Below are 21,046 nucleotides of genomic sequence, written 5' to 3'. Positions count from 1 at the left end.
GAAAGTAATACAGAAATGATTTTTGATACAAACATCAGAAAACAACCAAGATTCTTTATGATACAATGTGATATGAAATGATTTTATGTAGATAAAAATTTAAGGCTAGTAAAATTCTAAAGCTTGATTGCTCATGGCATAATATTTCAAGCCTCCAATCATTCCATTTTAAAATACCTCAAGTTTACAATGATGAATCTGAAAAGCACTAACAAATCCTACTCATTCAACTCTAGTTCTTGAAATGGCATCTGCCTTTGAGCTATAAAAATAACAGATGATTTTTTGATAGCTTATCAGTTAACAGACTGCTTAGTTAGGGTAGCACATTTTTATGCTAATGTCAGCAGAAGCAGGAGAGGGAAAGAGGGAAGTGAAAACACAGAGCACCACAGTGGAGAGAGAGATTTAGAGTCTTATTATGACTAAAAAATTAGGGAGTTTCTTCTTCAGACTTCTTCCATAAGGTAAGGTGAGACTTAAGTGACTTGGAATTGTTCAAAATCAAAAAATAAATCATAAGGTAGGTGAGAGAAAAAATAAAAAATGATTTGTTTAAATCCTATACCATATGCCTTATACTAGGCACAAAATAATGAAGAAACTTCATGGATAAGAATTCTGTTGAAGTGCCAGTGATGTCAGAGATTTTTTTTTTTTTTAAATGTCAGTATGACATTGTAGTTTTAATGTTAGGATTGCAGTATTAATTCCAGGAATTCAAACCTTGTCAATTGAGAAATACCACTGAAGTCTTAATCTTTTGTGTTCATATTGACTAAAGGAAAATGGAAATAGGATTAATATTAAATTTTCTAAACAATTTATAATAAACCATGCCCAATAGAATCTTAGATTGGAAGAAACCTAAAGTTCCATTGGTATAACAATTATCCAGAGTCTAAATTCTCATTTTCAATAGCACAACAATAAAGTAACATGTATTGGTAATACTACATTTAAATATTATGCTTAAGTATTTGTTGTGTTGGAGAGACTACTAGATTTCAATCAGCTGGGAAATTAAAGAGTTGCAATGGGAGTGGTGCTTTTACTTGAATCATAGAAACTTCACCAGATAGATAAAGAAATGAAAGAAAGGGTAATAGCAAAAGAAAGGTAAAGGCTAAGAATTTCAAAAGTTCATTCAGAGAACTTTGAGTACTCCCACAGAAGACCACAGATTGTATTGGGGGTTGGTAAAGTTAACCTGGACTGAAGATTGAAGATTCTGTATATCAAGCCAATGGATGAGCCAAGATTGAGTCAAGTGAACAAACAGATTTAATTTATGTTCAGAATAGATCGTTTTGACAGTTTTGAAGGATAAATTGAAGATGGTTATGGTGAAGTGAGATTTCATGCAGGAAGGAATGACATATTAGGACTATTTCTATTTGCTAACAGTCTAAATAAAATATAATAAGGGGCTAAACTTAGTCAGAAAAGGAAATTGATGTGACGTATTTAGCAGGTAATTTCCAAGTCCAGAGGCAGAAAGAGTTCAGGGTTCCTGCTGAGCTTCTGGAGCAAATGACTAAACAGTTGTATATCACTGGTCATGAGGACAAAGAGAAGCTTTGAGAGGAAAATGATGGGTTTGAGGGGACCTGTTTTGTCCAGGTTTGTCAGATGTTAGAAAATGGGTCTTGAGTGTTCTGGATCAGGGAAAAGTTTGAAGATTTTCATTTCTCCACATGAGTTGCATGTAGGAATTAAGTCTTACTGGAAATAATTATAGTGACCTTTTCCTCGTTCTAAGTTTAGGTGGCACATAGCTGCATGATTCTTTATATAAAGGAGATAAACTAATTTATTATATAGAATGCAGAATTTGAACTATAGGATGTCATTCTTTCTATGCACCCAAGTTGAGATAGGATGAGTTCATTCAGAGAGAAGAAAGAGTTAAGAGGAATAGCCTTCCGTATTTAAGAGTCACAGAAAGAAAATTCCACAAAAGACCTAAAACAGTCTCCCATAGTGATTCGGCATGATACTTGAAATTTGAATTTCCAAAATAGATTTGTGAAAGAAAACAAAAAAAGTTTCAAGAAAAAAAAAATCAATGCCATCAAAGACTCAAGTGTATGGAAGAGAGGTCATGACAGTCACATTTCTGGATTATCCATTGAAACAGTGTTGTAACAGATAGGAGGGACTTTTGCTTCTTAGATTCAGGTACTAGAAAGTCATTAATAACATAAAGAAGACCTATCAAGTGGTTAATTAAAAAATAGATGTGAATAATTTGAAATGAAATGGAAAATATAGACATTTTGGTTCAAATGTAGGGAAATTTTTCTTCAGTGGCAATTTTGTGTGTGAAATTTGAGTCAGGTCTGCAATCTCTCACCACCAACAAGTTTGCCTCCAAGTGATGTTATGCTTCAGAGATAGTTCCATTTTGTAGTAGGCTCTGACATGAAAGATGATCTTGTTTACAGAGAGCCAAATTGTTCTCAAATAGTTTCACTTTGTCACATACCTACCCCCTGAGTGTCATGTGAAGATGTGCTGAGACTTCTGAGGAACATCGTTTTAAATACCCAGTGATAGATGTAATCTCCGGGTCCCTGTGAGCCACTGACTCTGCAGGTGGTTCGCCAACCAGCCACTTGTCTAGTGGTGTGGTTTCCCTTCATTCAGTGTTCTCCTACACCTACCTAATCTTGCTCCACATTTTTTAGAAAGTGCCCTTTGAGGTTTGCACATTATCACAAATGAGTGATGTTTTTTCTTCACCCTTTTTTGAATTTATGGTGAAAGTAAAATTACTATAACTCAGGAAAAGAAAACTTTAATTCTTAAGAGCAGTCCTTAAATGATCCTTCATGGATAATTGCAATACTGACCACATGTTATATCCTATGTTAATATCTTATCTGCATAATGTAATTTAATTCTCAAAATAATACCATGCTGTACATACTATCCAACCAATGGGAGACTGGGGCAGCAATAAGTATTTTGTCCAATATTATACAGTAGTAAGTGACAGGTCTGGAATTTTATTATTTTTGTTTTATTTTGTAAAATATTTCTTTTTTAAAAAAAGATTTATTTATGCATACAAAAACTGGGGTACAGGCCAGAGGTGCTGGGGGGTGAGAAGATTCACCAGGAACAGAATGGGGAACAGAACAGGCAAGGATTGACTGAAATACACTGCTGAGAGAAGCAGTGGGCAAGTCAAGAGAGGTCTGCTCTGCCATCTGGGTAAGCTCCCTGGCCAGGGATCAAACTCATTCTGCAGTGGCTGTGGATAGATTCATAGTGTTATGTCTTAACCCCTTACATCACCAGGGAGGCCCCCAGGTCTGGAATTTTAATCCAGGCCCACCTGACTTCACCCAGTATCTTCTTCCTAATGCATATGAGGAAACTGAGACCCAGAAGGCGTTTTATTCAGTTTCTGGCTAACCTGCAGTAAAGGATGGAAACCCATGGTCTCTAATTAATGGTCCAGTACTGTATTCTACCTACTGCTTCTGACAGGGGTCCCCAGAAGGTTATAAGGCAAGTGTTAATAAGGGGTCATGGTTTTGTGGTTCTATAAAGTTTGTTGAGTTTGTGTTTAGAAACAGACAGGTTTAATAGTACTCATGAGAATAAGGAAAATTAAAATACTACTCAATATCTGACAAAATATTTGCAGACCTCTGGTGCTTTATTAAGCTGACAAAATTGAGTGAAGTGGATTTAGCCAGTGTTTTATAAATCCCACAAATGAAATCTCCTTATAAAAATCCTCTCACAAAGGTTTAACATCTCTCTTGTGTTGGAATGTATGACTTTCAAATAGGTCTGTCAGTGGCATAGAAGAAATTATAAATGTTGTAGCAGCAATGAGAACATTTCCTAGATATCCGAGTCCTCATTTGGTGGTAGGGAGGGATGGGAGAAAAACAGGAGCTGCCAATAGCAGTATCTTAATAAATTCCCACATGTTTTTCTAAACCTTTTCTCATTGTAGCTTCCACCCCCTTCTCACCAGTCTCTATTGGTAGCTATAAAACATTCCCAGACTCTAGAAGAGTGCCTGACCCGTCATAAATATTCACTAAATATTTATTGAGTGATACATGTTGGTGTGTGGCTATTGATATTAAAAAAAGAAAGAAAAAGTTGCTCTTCTCAAAGTTTCTTTCTAGAAAAGTGCAATAAAACATTCTATATTTTTCAGGCTAAGCATCAAGTGGGTGATTCTAGATATTGGCATGAGGAATTGTTCCTGACAAATAAGTGAGTTAAGAAAAGAATATAATGTATTAATGTGACTTATGTTGCTGTCCCTTACAAAGAAGGATGCATGACACTATGAGGTCTGGAAAAAAGGCGTGGGGGGTGGGGGGACGGGGACAGAAAGGAGGATTGAGGGAAAACCTTGCATTGAACTTCAATTCAACTCCTTGAATTGAAATATAACTTATTTTTCCCCCAGTTTTTAAGATTCATCAATAAGTGGGAGGAGATTTTTGATCTGTGACTGAGTAATAATCCGCAAAAGTTTGTGCTTCAGGTTGTGAGTCTTAAGTCATATGGTGTTTTTTCTTCCTTTCAACAAAACTATATACGTGAATCCTGATAAAAATGGGAACTATGTCCGCCTCTTTCTCTGCATGTTATTGGCTCTCTCTCTGTACACTTTCTACTATGGCTTCAATTATTTAAGTTTATGGGGTTTTGTAGTAAACTGGTACAGACTCCTGCATAAATATGGAAGATCAGGGCTCTCTTCCCAAGGAAAGTAAAGCCTATATGGAAACCACTTTGAAAAAAGTTTCTGTACAACGTAAAAAAGGCCCAGTGATGGGGGAAGTGCTAATTCTAAACTAAGAGTAGAGAAGAAACAGTCATACAAATTGATCAAAATTGTTTCAAAGTTAGATTTTTGAAGTGTACTAAAATCATTAATGTCAAAGATGTTTACTGCTACTACCTTACTGATAGAATAAAAGATGAGATTTTTAACTAATGATAGAAATGTGATATTTATCCTGTAAGATGACAGCAGAAATACAATTGCATTTCATTATTTGGACCAAGTTAAACCTCTTCCATAAAATTATAGAATTTAACCCCTGTCTAATTACAGGGGTAAATTGAAACTTTTCTAATGCATAAGATTCTGAAGATAGGCCATTTGGATTTATGAATCAGGTTTTTAAAATTTTATAACAGAATTTATCATGCACCTAATTTAAGCCAGCTGAGGGATGCAAGTACTCCAAGGCTTACATATTGTCTAGTATTAACAAGTCCTATGCAATCACATACATTCAACAGATTCCAGGACAATTCTAAATGTGTCTACTTCCCCTGAAATAAGTATATTTATGTGTATTATCTTACAGACATGGGAAGAATAGCCTAATCTTTATTGTACTGAGTCAGATTTCTGAATTTAATTTTGAAATATGTTGGTGTATTGAAGGTAAATATACAAAAAGAAAAATATATTAAGGTAGACAAATAGTATGTCTACAGACATAAGACCTTTGAAGACAATTGGGCTACTTATGTATTAATGATTGTAAGATAATACATTTTAATTTGAATAGCTCTATAGCTTAAGCTTTGCATTTTCAAATCAAGGGATTTGTATAGTATCATAATATCATCTACTATAATAAAAATGTGGCTCCCTTAGTTTGAAAAGTTCATCAAGTATAAACAAATTTAGATGTATGGTGAACATTTCATGCATAGCAGATATACACCTTTAACTACTGGGGGTTCTCTTCTATGTTCTTATCAGTAAAAGCCACTGTCTGAAAAAATGTAACCAGTTATACAGTGGAGTGAATGTGGCTCTTAAATGGAGTGTGTTACTCCTTCCCACTCTACTGAATGAACTGTTAAAAGACCAAGAAGGCTGTCATAGAGATATCACAGGAAATAAAGAACTTCAAGCCAAGGGTGTGTCCAATGGGGTTGGCATGGAATGACAGACCGCCCTCCCCACATGGAAAATCTCGTCACCCATCTGAGATATCACATAACGGTGGCAGCGCTCCAGAGACAGAATGAGCTCCACCTGTTTGCAATGTGTTTAGCTATTAATATTTATGTAGTAATTCAAGGGAGTAAAAAATGACAAAATGAACCAAGTTATATCACTGTTGGTGCTTTCAACCAAGATTTCTCAAAAAAAAAAAAAAAGTAACAGCATGAATCTGTCCTTCGCTGTAGGAAGAAATCGTGTGACATCCTTACGATGCCAAGGAGTGTTGAAGAGAAGGCAGTAGCCTTGTCTTTGGCATGCCCCAAATGCTTACTCTACCATGACTTAATAAGAGAATTTTACTATTTGTAGTTGTGTTTCTGACTCATGCAAAAGCCATATAAATCAGAAAAATATGTTCTCAGAGTTCTGCTAATATTAGCGAGTCATAACATTAAACTCAGAAGAGACAGAAATAGAACAAATTTCTCATATGAAACAAAAGAAATCAGAAAAATGGTTGTCTTTTATCAATGTACCAAGGATATTTTGTATTAGGTCCTGGCCACTGTCATTCACAGAAGCCAAAAATAGGTGAACAATCATCCCTGAAGATCACTTCCTTGATGCTTATGACCTTGTGATCCACTGTTTTGGCTAAATTGTCTTTGAAGTTTTTTGGGTTATTGTTTTTCTGGACTATACTCCACCTTAAGAAATGAACTTAAATGTCATGGTAAAATGACATATTCTACTGTAATGTCTTCTTTTGAAGACTGATCTTGCAATGTGTGGCATAATGGCAAGATGCAAAAGTGGACCAAGTATATTTAACCTCCACTTCTGCTTCTGAGCAGTAAGGCTGGTATGATGAAGTAGTTCTTAGTATTGGGGTCAGACTATGGGAATTGTAATGACAAATCAAAATTAGCTACTTGACTATAATTTTTTGAACTTTTTGAATCAGATTAAACAGACATACAAAGAAGATGGCACTGCATTGAGATAGAAAGTGGGGTGATAGAGCTGCAAACCAAAGACTGCCTCAGACCCCAGAAATTGGAAGAAGCAAGGAGTGGATTTTCCCCTAGAGGCTCTGGCTGGAGTGCAGCTCGGCCAACACCTTGATTTTTCTTCTGACCTCCAGAACTGAGAAGGGTAAGTTTCTGTTGTTTTAAGTCACCAAGTCAGTGGCAATTTGGTAGCGCAGTCACAAGTATTAATCTGCTGGGTTCTATTTCACATTTTATTGAGCAGCTACTAATTGTGAGAACTGAGAAAGGATGATATGTATTTGAAGATGAATTTCATCATCAATTTGGTAAGAACATATGAAGCACTTGAATATACTTCAGCTACTGAAAGATTTACTAACTTTTTACTGTAGACATGTAAGCATTATATGTTCTTTCCCAGATGATAGTAATTAGTTTTCCATACTTTCTGTTCTTATTATAATATTGCAGATCTTTTCAGTGACCTCTCTTCTCCAAACCCTCTACTATTTGGGTACTACCTGTCTCTGTCTTCATTTATTATAAAACTCCTTTTCCCATTATACCCACTTCATCTTCCTGAACTACTTTCAGTTCCTCCAATATACCATCCACTGTCTCATCACAGAGTCTGTCCATTTACTATCTCTGAAAACACTCTTATTTCCTCCCTGACTTTGAGGCTATTTAACATTCCCACACACTATGCTTCCATGGAAACCCTATACATCCTCTACCATTATCTTCATTATTACTTACTATATTAGTGGTCCAATATGTTTTCCCCAATTGACCACAAGGTCAGTGAAGACAGTGTGTTCATATTATCCATCATTGCTTCCTTATCACCTGCCATTATGAGTACACGGTTCACAAATTGTTAAATAAATATATGTTGGTAACTGAATGATAAAATAACTGAATGGATGAACATTATTCCTTGCAGACTGAAATACCTTGCAGACTGAAATCTTACATGTTTATTCGCTTTTCAAAATATGATTCATTTAAGTCAACATGATTTCGTTTCAACCCTAGGCACATAGAGTAGACCCTGAAAAATATTTCACTGTTGCAAAAAGACTCACCCACATTTCAATTTCCTTCACTTCCATCACCTATATTTACTAAATTGGGTTTGTGATCTAAGACAAGTATATAGATAACCTCTGCTAATCTGCTCCCCCGCCCCAACCAGGGAGGGAATTCAATTATGATTCCACAAGAAATGAGATATGTTCAAAAGATACAAACACCTAAGACTTATCTCCACTTGTTTTAGACAACATGCCTAGTTACTCACATGACACTCCTGTGCCCTGCATTTTATATATTAGCCCGTTGTTGGAGTTGACGCCAATTTGATAGTGATCAAAATTTGTTCTCATCAATTGCCAACTCTTTGGACCTTCTGGAATTAGTTAGTGACCATAATTCATTTCTGGTGGAAAAGGCTGTATGCAACAGCCAGCTGTCTTAGCAGGAAGGAAAATGATTTGCTTTTTCAAATTGGCTTTAAAAAATGTATATTCTGCCAGACGGCCTCTGGGCATGTGTATGAAACATCGAAAACAGATACAACAATACACATGAAAGAGAAATAAATTCCCAAAGCAGGCTCCCCTAGAAGTAGCCAAGTGAGCTCTACTGATGGAACTGAATGAGCCTTCGAAACATTACTCTTCTCAGCTATAAATGGGTTTCCTCTTTGAAAATATGGAGGAGGGGTAAGTATACACTGACCCGCTCTATGAATTAAGATTAAAAAACAGTGCCACACCTTTCTCAAAGGCTTTCTTATGTTAAGTGTCCTCTCTATTTTAGAAAAATATTGCACCACAGAAATACTATCACATATTTTCAGGAATCAATGAAAAGCAAAAATCAGCAGCTCTCTTAAAATTTAGAGATGCTTATTAAGTTAACATTTAACTGCAGTGACTCCTTTAAAATGTCTTTAACTTGCCATCTTTTTAATACAAATATATTCTTATACTCTGTTCAGAGGGGAATCTAGAATCCATATTTAATGTTCTGATTAATGATCATAAACAATGCTTCTAAGAGTTTTTTTTTACCTGTGTATAATCAAGTCATCTAGTTACCAGTAACTGCAAATGTCACAGATTTCAATGGTCTCTTTGGGACTTTTAATCTGTTTGCTTTTATAAAGAAGGTGATTTTATTTTTACATTAAGGAGGCATTAACATCATTAAATGGGCTCCCACTTTATGATAACTGCAAATGTCACATTGATCCAGAAAGATAAGAAAATGTGCTCATCTTTGGAACAAATATCCAAGGCATGAGCAGGCAACCCACACTATTTGCATTAAAAAACAAATTGTATAAATGCAGAAGATTGATGTACCATCTGTTCATGTCCTTCACTTTTCTGGCTCTTCTGTGTCGAGATATTTTTATGGAATAGTTACGTTTATTATTTTGAAAATGAGCCACAGGTTAAAGAAGTTTACGATCGGTAATATAACTCGCAGCTACTGGTTTAGTGGATTCCAGGTACTAAAGCATACATTATGTACATTTCGTACTATTCAATGCCTCTCTCTGTCACTTATGTGGTCTGATGTTCACACCAAGATAAAATATATACAAAGCTAGACAGGATATTTAGGACCAAATTCAAAATATCTCACTAAGATGCCTCTTGGCAAAGAGAAGGAAAAAAGTCCTTTAAAAATTAATGACTTCAAAGCCACTGGCAATAGGCATTAACTTGTTCTGTCACTCCCAAGGAAAACAAAGGAGTAAAACAGAGTAAATAAATAGCTCTTTGAGGGAAAGTATATTGGATTTTGAAAAATCTTCTAAGGCAAAACTTTCTTCTTTCAGTTTGTCATACCAAAATCACTAGCATATCTGCTAACATGAAATTTCATTTTCCTTCTGCCCCTCTTTAATCGCTAACACCAACAATATTTACTTCCATTTTGAAGTTGAAAATGTACTTGTTATCAGAGTTATCTGCAAAAAAATGTAAATTTCCATTGTGAGTATACTATGTTTTTGTTGACCGGACAACTTAAGAAAGAAAAAAGGTGGGGTGGGGGGCTGGTAATTGTGCTGGAGGAGGCAATGCTACAATAATCGCCCTCTGCTGGTAACTGCCTTACACACCAGAGGCCAGATTTTTTTTCTACCGTAGATTTCCAAATTGCAAAAGTTACCTATTTTTGCTATGAAAAGTCTACATTTTGTGATTTACATGGCTAAGTACCATTTATTACACACGCATTTTGCATATGAATGTTTATTAAAATTGATGGCCCTTCAAAGTCTGACTTTATGCTTTTGTCATTCTTGGTTTCTGATTAAAAAAGGAATGACCAAAATTTAAAAACTGGAAGGATGTTTTCTGATTTCTGAAAAATTTTGAAACATTTTTGGCATAAAAATCAAAAGCTGTGATGAATTTTGTAACATAAACTCTCCCCATGTATTCCAAAGGATACCTGATTTTGTACATTCCTAACCACAAAGGAGGTTACCATTGTTGGAAAGCATACATAATGATAGCAAAAATACAGGTTTCTATTTCATTCCCTTCTCACTAAACCTATGAGGGAGCCATTGGAATAACTAACCATACCATCAATAAGAAACTTCTTTTAAGAAATTTAATTTTAACATCTGCAATTTTGTTATCTTTTTCCCAAAAATTCTGATCTTTTTTGTAAGTGATACGATGGACTACATAAAAAAAAAAAAAAAAAAAAAAAACTCACCTGTTTATAAACTCGGTCATGTCACTTGGCATGTCTGGGATCAGGGAAGATTATGCATCCATGAAGGTCCTCTGTAATTCACCTAGAATCAGAACATGTATTTAAATGAGGGTAGAGGGCTCAAAAAGATAACATTACAAAGAATTAAAAAAATACACAGACTAGAAAGAAGTGCTGGCAGAGTTTACGAGAAGAAGAAGAAAAAGAAGGGGGAAATGTGTGAACAGAGAAAAAGGCACTACAGAATATTTTAGAATACCTAAAATAGCAAAGGTATAAGTTTTCTTGATAATCAAATTGGAAAATAATTACAACCATTTTACATAGTCAAATACATATTAAAGAAAGAGAAAGGAAACTAGACACCTGACTTTTTTAATGTTAAAATTAAATCATTCTCTTAATCCTCATTTTCCTCAACTGCAGCTTTTTCTTAGAGTTGTTTTCATTTAACCCTAGACAATAAATTGGTCCACCCAATGACTTCCAGACAACAAGGATAAAGCTGACGATCAAGTTGGAAATGTGATATGGAAAACATTAGTAAAATAGAGACTTTGCTCATTATAGAACATAAGTGACCTTCATATTGTATATAGAAGAATAAAATGTTGTAATACAATCTGCCATAGCATTTTATAAAGGTCAGAGAAAATGCCTATAAATCCATATTTACTCATGAAAGGAATAGAATTCACTCTGAGAAGAAGTAATGGTTAAAACATTTTCTAATTGCTAATATTGGAAACATGCAGAAAAGTATATACACACATATATACATATTTTTCTCATTTTGAAAGTCTAAAGGAATATTTTCATTTGAAACCATACATTGATCAATGAAAAAGATTGAAATTGCCTATTGTAGCACATTCTTCCTTATCTGCTTGCACAATTCCAAAACAAAAATTCATGTTGCTTCTTTTTCTGACAGGAACATTTTTTATTAAATAATTACAAATGCATTCCATCTTGGTGAAATCCACAGTGTCTAGTTCTGGTTCCTCATGTCCCCATGAGAAGGCACACACACAGGACCTTGGGGACCTAGAATATAAAATGGATCTCAACACACTTTTCTGAATATACAATAATCTTTTGCCTCACCATCCTCCAAATTACAGTTGTGAATTTTTATTTTATGTAAAGAACACTAAAATTTCAGTTTATTGAACTTACATCCTGTTCTCTCTTTATTTCTTTCAGAGGTAGTATTTGGCTCTTTTCTCTCATGTTTTATTTAAAAATAATAGTATACAGCTGCAAAATATAGCAAGTATCCAGTACACAATTGAATGTTATATCTTCTTTAGTTAACTACTCTGTTTTGATGTGTAGTATCTTAAATCACCTACATTTCTTTAAAAGCAATTTTAAAGATCTGTCTGTTCTAGAAGACATAGAATAGGTAGCATTAGTTTATTGTATTTGTAGTATAATTCAATGTACATTTTTCTTTTTCACACTATTTTCAAAGAGTGAATTACTGGGGACTTTTAGAACTTGTTTTTCTTGATTGGAAGGAGGAACTCATCAGAATGTAGTCAGTATTTGCATTGTGAATCCTAAGGTTACTTGAATAATCGTGGATGATTATTGAAAGCTGATATAAAACATAGTTTAACTGTTGTAGAACTGTTGTGTTAAGTCTCTACTTAGCAAAAGAAAAGATGCCTTTGAGTTCCTTAGCAAGCTCTTCCATTAAAACAATGTCTTTCAATTGTTTTTTCAGATACCTGTTACTGTAATGTAGCTAGATTTTATCAGCTTAAAAGTTACAAAAGGATGTTACAATATGTGTTCAGGAAAAGAAGAGTCAACAACTCTTTCTGTTTACCCTGTCCTTTCCTGGATATTAGCTTAAGCTTTGTTGAGCTAATGCCAAAATCTGACTTTCCTTTTGTAAAAAAAATACTCTTAAGAGAAACTATTTATTTTAGCCAAGATAGATGACATGATACTTATTTTTACATATTAAAATCAGAAACATTTATGTTATTTTAAGAGTGTAAAACTTAGATATTAAAATCATTCCCAAACTTTTTCTGTGTTGTTTATACAATGGACCAAGTTTATGCATTTGATTTTTTAGAGGGAGGAAATGTGGGGAAGCAAATGAATCGGCATAACTTTAAGAAAACACTAAAAATAAGTAATTATGATCTCAGTACATCTTTTTAAATACGTGTATCAGATCGTAGTAAATTTGTCATTTTTCTCATCAGTCACCTTGCATACACGTGGACTGCAGGCAGTTCGGTGAAAGAGACGATGGCAAGCTGTCTACCGCACTCATTACGGGTTCACTCCCCGTCTAAGACAGTTCATTCTGATATGAAATGCCTTGGAAAAATAAACTCTCAAGACAGAACAAAGACCTGTGGTTTGGGGAAAGAGTGACACCCCACTCAATGCTCAGCAATTGGTTTCACATTCACAACATAAAACCCTTCTACATCAAAGGTCTGTGTGCCAGGTCCTGTTCACACTGCTCAAATACCTTTCTCCAACAACTAAGGGAAATCATTCATATTAATTGACATCTAAAACAGAGGCACCAGAAATTCACACAGTGACTACAAAATAAATGTGTGTGGAGATAGTGTGGCAAGTCAGCCAACTGCCCTTTCCAGTTAAAGGGTCATAAATAGTTCCTGTGGGTAAAAAAAAAATTAGCTAAATTGATTGATTTAGCGTCATGTACAACAAAATAAGTACCAGCAAGGTTAATAAATACATATATACACATACATTAAATAAAATATATATTAAATAATGTGTATATATATATTGTTTCCTTTCTTAGGGCAGTAAGTTATGATGTAAGAATATTTTAAAATATTTCATTTTCAGTCCTTTCATGTGAATTTTAAGTAGATCAAACCAAAACACAAAATTAAAGCCTTAAAGCATGCATGTTTTTCCATATGTGTGTGATATAGCAAAGAAAACAGGTAGAGGGAAAAACATAGCTAGTAAAGTCAAAATTTCTCAGTAAGATACATGCATATGAAAAATGTATACGCACATATATGCACATGGTGCACCACATTTATGTAAATAAATAGGCATCATTTTTTCTCTTACATATATCTTATAAATGGGGTCATATTATTTTAATTACTAAAATATAAAAGCTAATACTTTACAATATGTATGTTTAATGGGATTTACAATAGTCATGAAGTGAAATATATTCTTTGAAAGAACAAGATCAATTCTTTGGGGGAAATAATTTTCAAGTTGGCATAAAATTGATTCCTAAATTTTTTTCCAATGATATCTATTGAAAAAAAATGCTCAACTAATTATTGAACTTCTGTACTCTTAGAATAAAAACTTGCAATAACTATACTTGAGTTTAAGAAAAATAGAAATTTTGACTTTTATTGATTGAAAGAACTTTCAGAGAGCAGTCTCCTTTAATGCTGTACATAAAATATCTTTCTTCTATTTTGTATTTGGCTTTGCTCTTTTTGCCCTGTCCCTCCACACTGCTACCCCACATAAAAACCTAGGTTAAGTTCCCATGCATTTCTCCTTTTGTAAGCCTGGGGTACCTCCTCCCTGTACTGATTAAGCACCAAAGTTATGCTCAGAGTTATATGGAATATAAAATTAGATATTGTCCCTGCCCAGTGGGCTCACAGTATCTCCAAATTTGCTGTAAAATATGTCTACATATTGTATAACAGATGCACTTCAAGTGCTAAATGTCTGGAGATAAATCTATTATTGACTTCATCCTCTCAACCTTTCCAATTTCCTTTATCATTTGTCAGCTCTCTTTATGTACATGCCCAGGCAGATTGGTAATTGCAGAGCATGTCCTCGATTTTTTAAGGAGTGCCACAGTCCAAATGAGCCATGACAGATTTTGATCCCTGGTATTAGGACACTAATGCCATTCTTGACCCCGATCCATGGCCATGTGTCTCTCTACGCGTGTGGCAATAATATCCTCAAGTGCATCCTAATATAAACTTTACATAGTGTCAGCTTTTCTTCTACCTTTTGGGAAAGCTCAGTTTTCTGTCCATTTTAAAATATTTTCTACTTTTCTTCAAAAAGATTCTCTTTTCTTCTTGATTGGAGGGACAGCAATTGCAATGACAGTTAAAATACTGCAAATGACAAAGATGACTTTTTAACTATGTGCTTTAGAGCACACCTACAGTGTTGTTTTTTACATTTTTATCTTTACACTGGCATGTTTATAATTTGCAGTTCAGATGTGCATTAAGTACATATATTTGACCCACAAACAGAAGAATATTGCTCTCCTAATACTTCAGTGCTCTTGTACTTTACATAGATTAATTACTGAGGTATTGTTTTTACAGGGTCTAAGGAGAGATCTTAATTTTAAGAAAGCAGTTTTATATATTATAAATGTTAAAATCACATCATTCTTTCTCCTGCTAATTTCATGTCTATGGCTCAATAGTCAGAGTTAAAAATTCAGATTTTAAAGTTGAAATGTGAGTTTTCATCCTAACTCAATACAACTTTTGTCATTTTTTTTAATAAAAGTCGTTTCACTCCTCATCTTAAAAATAAAGCAAGAAAAAATGTAAAAATAAAATGTCCCCTTCCTCCCTCCCCTTTTTGTTTATTTCTGAGTCTTTTCTTCATTTCAAATGAGTTTTTAAACACATTTGGCAGTCAGTACCCCTAATCATTCAAAGAGTTGTGTGACAAGGGGGGAGCTGGCTAGATACCATCGGTTCTTTTAAAATGTATTAGTCTTTAACCACCTGTCTTCTTCCTTATAATTTAAAGAGAAAAAATATATATTTTGATGAGGAAATCAGCTTAATGATTCTATAATGGCGCTTTGGGATACATACTTTAGCATATCTCATAACTTAAGATGTTGTCAACATGATGGAAATGAGTTCATTTGTTTGAAGTTTTTCTTTTGGCAAAATCATCTCTTTTACCACAATGGACCTACTTGGGGCAAATGAAATTGATTATCAAGAATGAATCTTTTCTATTGCTGTCTTTGTCTCTATAGCCCAAGGTAAAGCAGTGTGTTGGTTTCCATGTTAGCAGGCTGTGTCTGTCCCCAGAGTAAAGAGAATCTCATTGTTGCACTGTTGCCAATAACCTCTTCTATGTTCATTGACTTTCCACCTCATAAAATATGGTTTGGTCATTAACACACTAGTACCTGGTGATCTATTTTATATATCCTCAGTCTGATTATACCCTGTCATGTAAATACATGCTACATTCAATGACTTAATGGTTTTAACTGAAAGGATGTCAGTAGAAACTGGGGCCAATTCTTTAAAACAAGAAGAGCACGTATATTATGAAAGTAATTTGTAGCTTGCAATGACTTTAGTAAATCTTGATCAGGGTGATGTGAAACTATTTGACTTTAAAAATACAGTGTTTCTCAAGAAACAACATTTTATGTATTATTTTCCAGCATTTCATTAGAATTCTAAAATATCAAAATTGTTTTGGGGAGGAAGAACTAGGTTTCTTCTTCCAGAAATTTTTGACACCTTCACTAGAAGTAGGAGATAAGGGTTTTGATAATGGAGTCAGGATGGAAATCAGACTGTGTTATGTGTCAGGGGAGAAAGAGCTGGGCCCTCAGCGTTTCCTTGCCCGTGGTAATATTCACAGGCTGGAGAAAGAGGATGGGAAGCAGAGAAGGGAGATAATAAAACAACAGTGTGCAATTTGCTGATTTGGACCTATTACAAAGACAAAAGGAAGAAAATATAGATATTTTCTTAATATATTAATACTAATATTCATTAATAAACCGATGGTCTCATTCTGAAAAACTAACAGAAATTATAATGTGGCAATCAGATTTTATTCATTTAATAAATGTTTCTTAAGTGTCAACTAAGTACTGGGCATTATACTAAATCCCAGGGATGAAATGGAAAGTAAAAACCACACACAACCTGTTGTGTAGCTTACAGACTTGAGAATAAGACAGGTAATCATCAAACAGTAACACAACTGCAGGGCAGGTGACAAGCATCTGGCCTTGTTTGGGTAATCCTGAAAGAGTCTTGAGATTTGAAGATTAAGTTACCTTATCATTCTTTCCTTAAGAGGTAAAAATAATATGATAAAAATGACACATTAGTATCAAAACTTTAGTTTTGTGTTTATAAGTTTAGTAAAGGACACTAAATAAAGGTTTTATGTGTCTGAAGTTACTGTTAATTCATAACCTCATATGCTATTCAGATCTCACAATGGAATGCTCACAAGCAGTAGTTTTACTATATATCTATAAACTTCAGTTTTCAGTTTAAAATCTCAGATGTTTCCATTTGCATTTAGCTAAAAATTGGCAAGAATATTATCATCTCTGATCCAATTTTTTTAATGGAAAACTAATTTTGATTTATGGAGTGGCAAAAATATAAACATTTTAGATAAATCTTTTGCCAATTTCTAGATTAAAAAATGGTTTTAACTGTTAACTTTGGCCTTTTGAAGGATTATTTTTAACTGAACATGTCGATGTTCTTACCCTATAATGCTTTTCTATGTAAAATTACACAGTAATACCTTGTTCTGTGTCACAGGACAGAACCCTTTTGTGAGCCATTGGCACTTGTCTCCTCCACAGTGATAGTCACTGTCTAATGAAGCCAGAGTCTTCACATCATTACCATTTTGTCAGGCAAGTGTGTGATAGTTATTAGCACATTATGTTAAATATGGAAGCTCTTTTAAATTAAATTTAATACCTTATGTGGTCGCTTTTATAAAAAGAAACAAAGATACTAGGGAAAATATTCATGCTTGTCAGTGTTAGTGTTGTGGTCTATTTGCTGATAATCTGGGAATAACTAGTTAAAGAGGTCTAGTAAAAAGGAAGCTTATGAGAAAAAAAAATTCTGAGCACCAGCTTTATGGGAAATCAACTGAAAGGAAATTTAGAACATTGAAGCCTTCTGAAGTTTCCTCAGGAAGACTAATTTGATTGTTTCTAACTTTTTTCCTTTCCAGAAGTTACTTTGACTAATAGACAATAATACAGGAAAATTTTTATTAAAAAATAAATTAGATCCTATTGACTGACTTATCATTATTCTTTGGTCTTCCCCTTTCAAAGCAATTATCCAAATTTATCATTATGGTCTTATTTGCTTTTTTCTTAACTATGTGTAAATACTTTAATAAACAATATAACAGCATAGCCTCTTTAGCTTTAGAAGTTAGTTTAATGAACCTGCTTTAAATGATTTTAGTTCTCAGTGCAGACAAGGATTAGTGACTTTGATTATTCTCAAGAATGATACATTTTGGATGTATTGCTCACATGAAATATGAGGGAAGATGTTTTTCAAGATCCTTTCTAAATTCTAGTTTTATATTTCACATTTCCAAAATGTGATACACACATGTACATATGCATACATATGTATGTACATATATACGTATAATACTGTATCATTTTTAAATAATTACAAATGTCTCACAATATGTGTATGCATGTATATGTACATACACATAATTTTTATCTGTTATATAGATCTGTTTAAAATTATGTATGTGCATCTCCATATATATATAATTTTTAACAAATTAGAAGTCAAATTTTTTTTATTTAAAATTGCATTGAAATTATAATTTTTTGCCCCGACAATTTGCTAGCTTTATTGCAATGTCATTTATGTAAAATCAAATTTATCAATTTTAAGTGTAATTTTTATACCTTCTGACAAACTTATTTAGTCTTGTGAACATCACAGAAGTCAGATATAGAACATATTCTTCACACCAGGTTCTTTGTGCTCTTTCTGCAATCAATTTCCTCCCTCTGCCTTCTATCACTGTTTTTTTCAAAAAAATTTAACTATAGATATAATTGACATATGACATTATATGTTTCATGAGTACAACACAGTGATTCAGTATATGCATATATTGTAAAATAATGACCACACTAAGTCTAGCTAACATCTGTCTCCACACATTTACAAAATCTATGACTGTAGTTTTTCCTTCTCTAGAATTTTGATCTTTGTTTACTTTTATTTTTTTAATTTTTTTTTTAAATATTAAATTTTATTTTTATATTCCCCCATACAATTGCAAACGCCCCATTCTGACCCCAAACCTTCCCCTCCCGCCCCTGTAAGGTCTCTGAGGTCAGGGGATGAGATTGTTCTATATTGAAGTTTTGCAAATTAAGAGGAGCACTCAGACACATGAGTTTGGTGCAAATTACACTTCCCTGCAGCTAAGCTTGGAAGAAACAAGTACAGGAAAGAACATCAAGTTGGATGAGTGTGATTCTTGGATCTCTCTTAAATCCTTCATGAGACACATCCTGGTGACTATGCTAATTGTGCTAAATGAGATGAAGGTCCTGCCACATTGTTGTTCCACAAAACTGCTGCAAAGGCAATTGGCACCCTTGTGCTCCCTGCCATGCCACCCTGAAACACCAGCAAAATTGCTCCCTTTGCATTTAACCTCAAATGTTTGAATCTAAACTTCATATTTTGGTGTAACTTAATTCTGTGTTATGTTATGCACAAGTCAACTGATATCCATGAGCCTTCATACATGCAGAATGCACTGCCATCACCCAAGAAGGGCCAGTCTATTGTCTATACACTGACTTATCTGCATCCTGACTTGGTCCAGGAGGTGCTGAACAAGGCCAGCCTGACCAAGATCACTCTCAACCTGTTTGAGTCATCTCTATCTATTCAGTGACCAGAGCAGTTGCTAGAATGGAGCAGTTATTCAATAAATAACTGTTCAGTCAGTCAAGGCAAAGTCTCAGTCAGTCAAGGCAAAGTCTCTGTTCATTTATCTGTAAAATATGCTTAAATCATGGTGCCCAACTCTTATGTGAAAATGTGCATAGGACACTGTGCGTGATGGCCTGCACATGTTTAGTAAACAAAGACAAAGTACATATTGCTATGATTATTAGAATAGTCCTGCCAGTTAGATATCACCTGCCACTAATTATGCAGGTGATTCAAGAAGGATCTTTGCCACTTGTCCCATTTCTCCATTTTTCCTGGACTCAGGGATCTGAGCTAATTGAATCGCTGCATAGACATCACCCCACAAACATAGTTTTTATTTCTTAGTCACTGGATGACTGGTAAATGTATTGATTGGTCTAAGGTTTAGTGATTTTTACCAGTTTTAATGGAATCTACAAGTCAGTTTGCACTTACACAGTAACATATTTTATAGATTTTGACTGAGGGTAAAGCCTTTGATAAGCTACCACAAAGTGCACACATGTGTGTGCTTGTGTGTGTGCACATGAATGTTTGCATACTGCCAATGTAATTACCCCTGAGACTTTAGCATGGTGGGATTTTGTCTAATGGAGATTTCATATCCTTGTGGATTCATTATTTAAAGTTGAAAGTTCATGATGGAGACAATTCACTTACTAGCCACCTGCTCTCTGTTCATGATTCTAACGCATGCATATTAAATGCTGCTGTGTTGTGATATGAGAACCAGAGAGCCACCTAATGAGGGACTCTGATATTTTAAAAGTTTACAACTAGAAAGAACATTAATGATCATCTAGTCCTACTCCCTAGTTATTCAAATGAAAGGTAAGTTGGGGTCCCCTTGAGAAAATAAGGGTGGGGATGGAAGCTCCAAGTTCCTTCCATTTCTCTCCCAATTCTGCCTGTGTAACTTTCTCTTGTCAACCGGTAGAGCACATGACTTCCCCAAAAATTGCAATATAATTTACTATCTACTTTTTAAATTAGAGAAGTTATTTTCTTTAGCGCCATTAAAAACAGTCAATTTATGTATCTCTGTCACATGCATTAGTATCCTCTTATTACTTGAATCTAAGCCTTTATTATCTATTAACTTTGTAGGATTCTCTACTCAAAGGACACAAAAACATCTAAGTTTATTGCAGCACCAATTACAATAGGTAAGATATAGAAACAACCCAATGCCCAAAAACAGATGACTGGATCAAGGTGTGGTATACATACACAATGGAATACTATTCAGCAGTCAAAAAAATAAACTCATGCCATTCACAGCAACATGGATAGAGCTGGAGATATTATGCTCAGTTAAATAAGCCAGAAGGAAAAAGAAAAATATTGGATGGTTTCACTTATAGAAGGAATGTAGGGGAACTAAATAAGGGAACAGGACAAAAAATAATTATAATAAATTTAAAAACAAAATTAACAGGGGGCCTCCCTGGTGGTGCAAAACATTAAGCATCAGCATTATGAATCTATCCCCAGCCACTGGAGCACAAGTTTGAGTCCCGGCCAGGGAAGTGATCTACATGGTGCAGCAAACCTCTCCTGTCTTTCTTGCTGCTCCCCTCAGCAATGGATTTCAGTACATC

The sequence above is a fragment of the Talpa europaea genome (assembly GCF_964194135.1).
Source record: "Talpa europaea genome assembly, chromosome: 1".
NCBI classification, from domain to species: domain Eukaryota; kingdom Metazoa; phylum Chordata; class Mammalia; order Eulipotyphla; family Talpidae; genus Talpa; species Talpa europaea.
Note: the sequence above shows the minus strand (reverse complement) of the source record.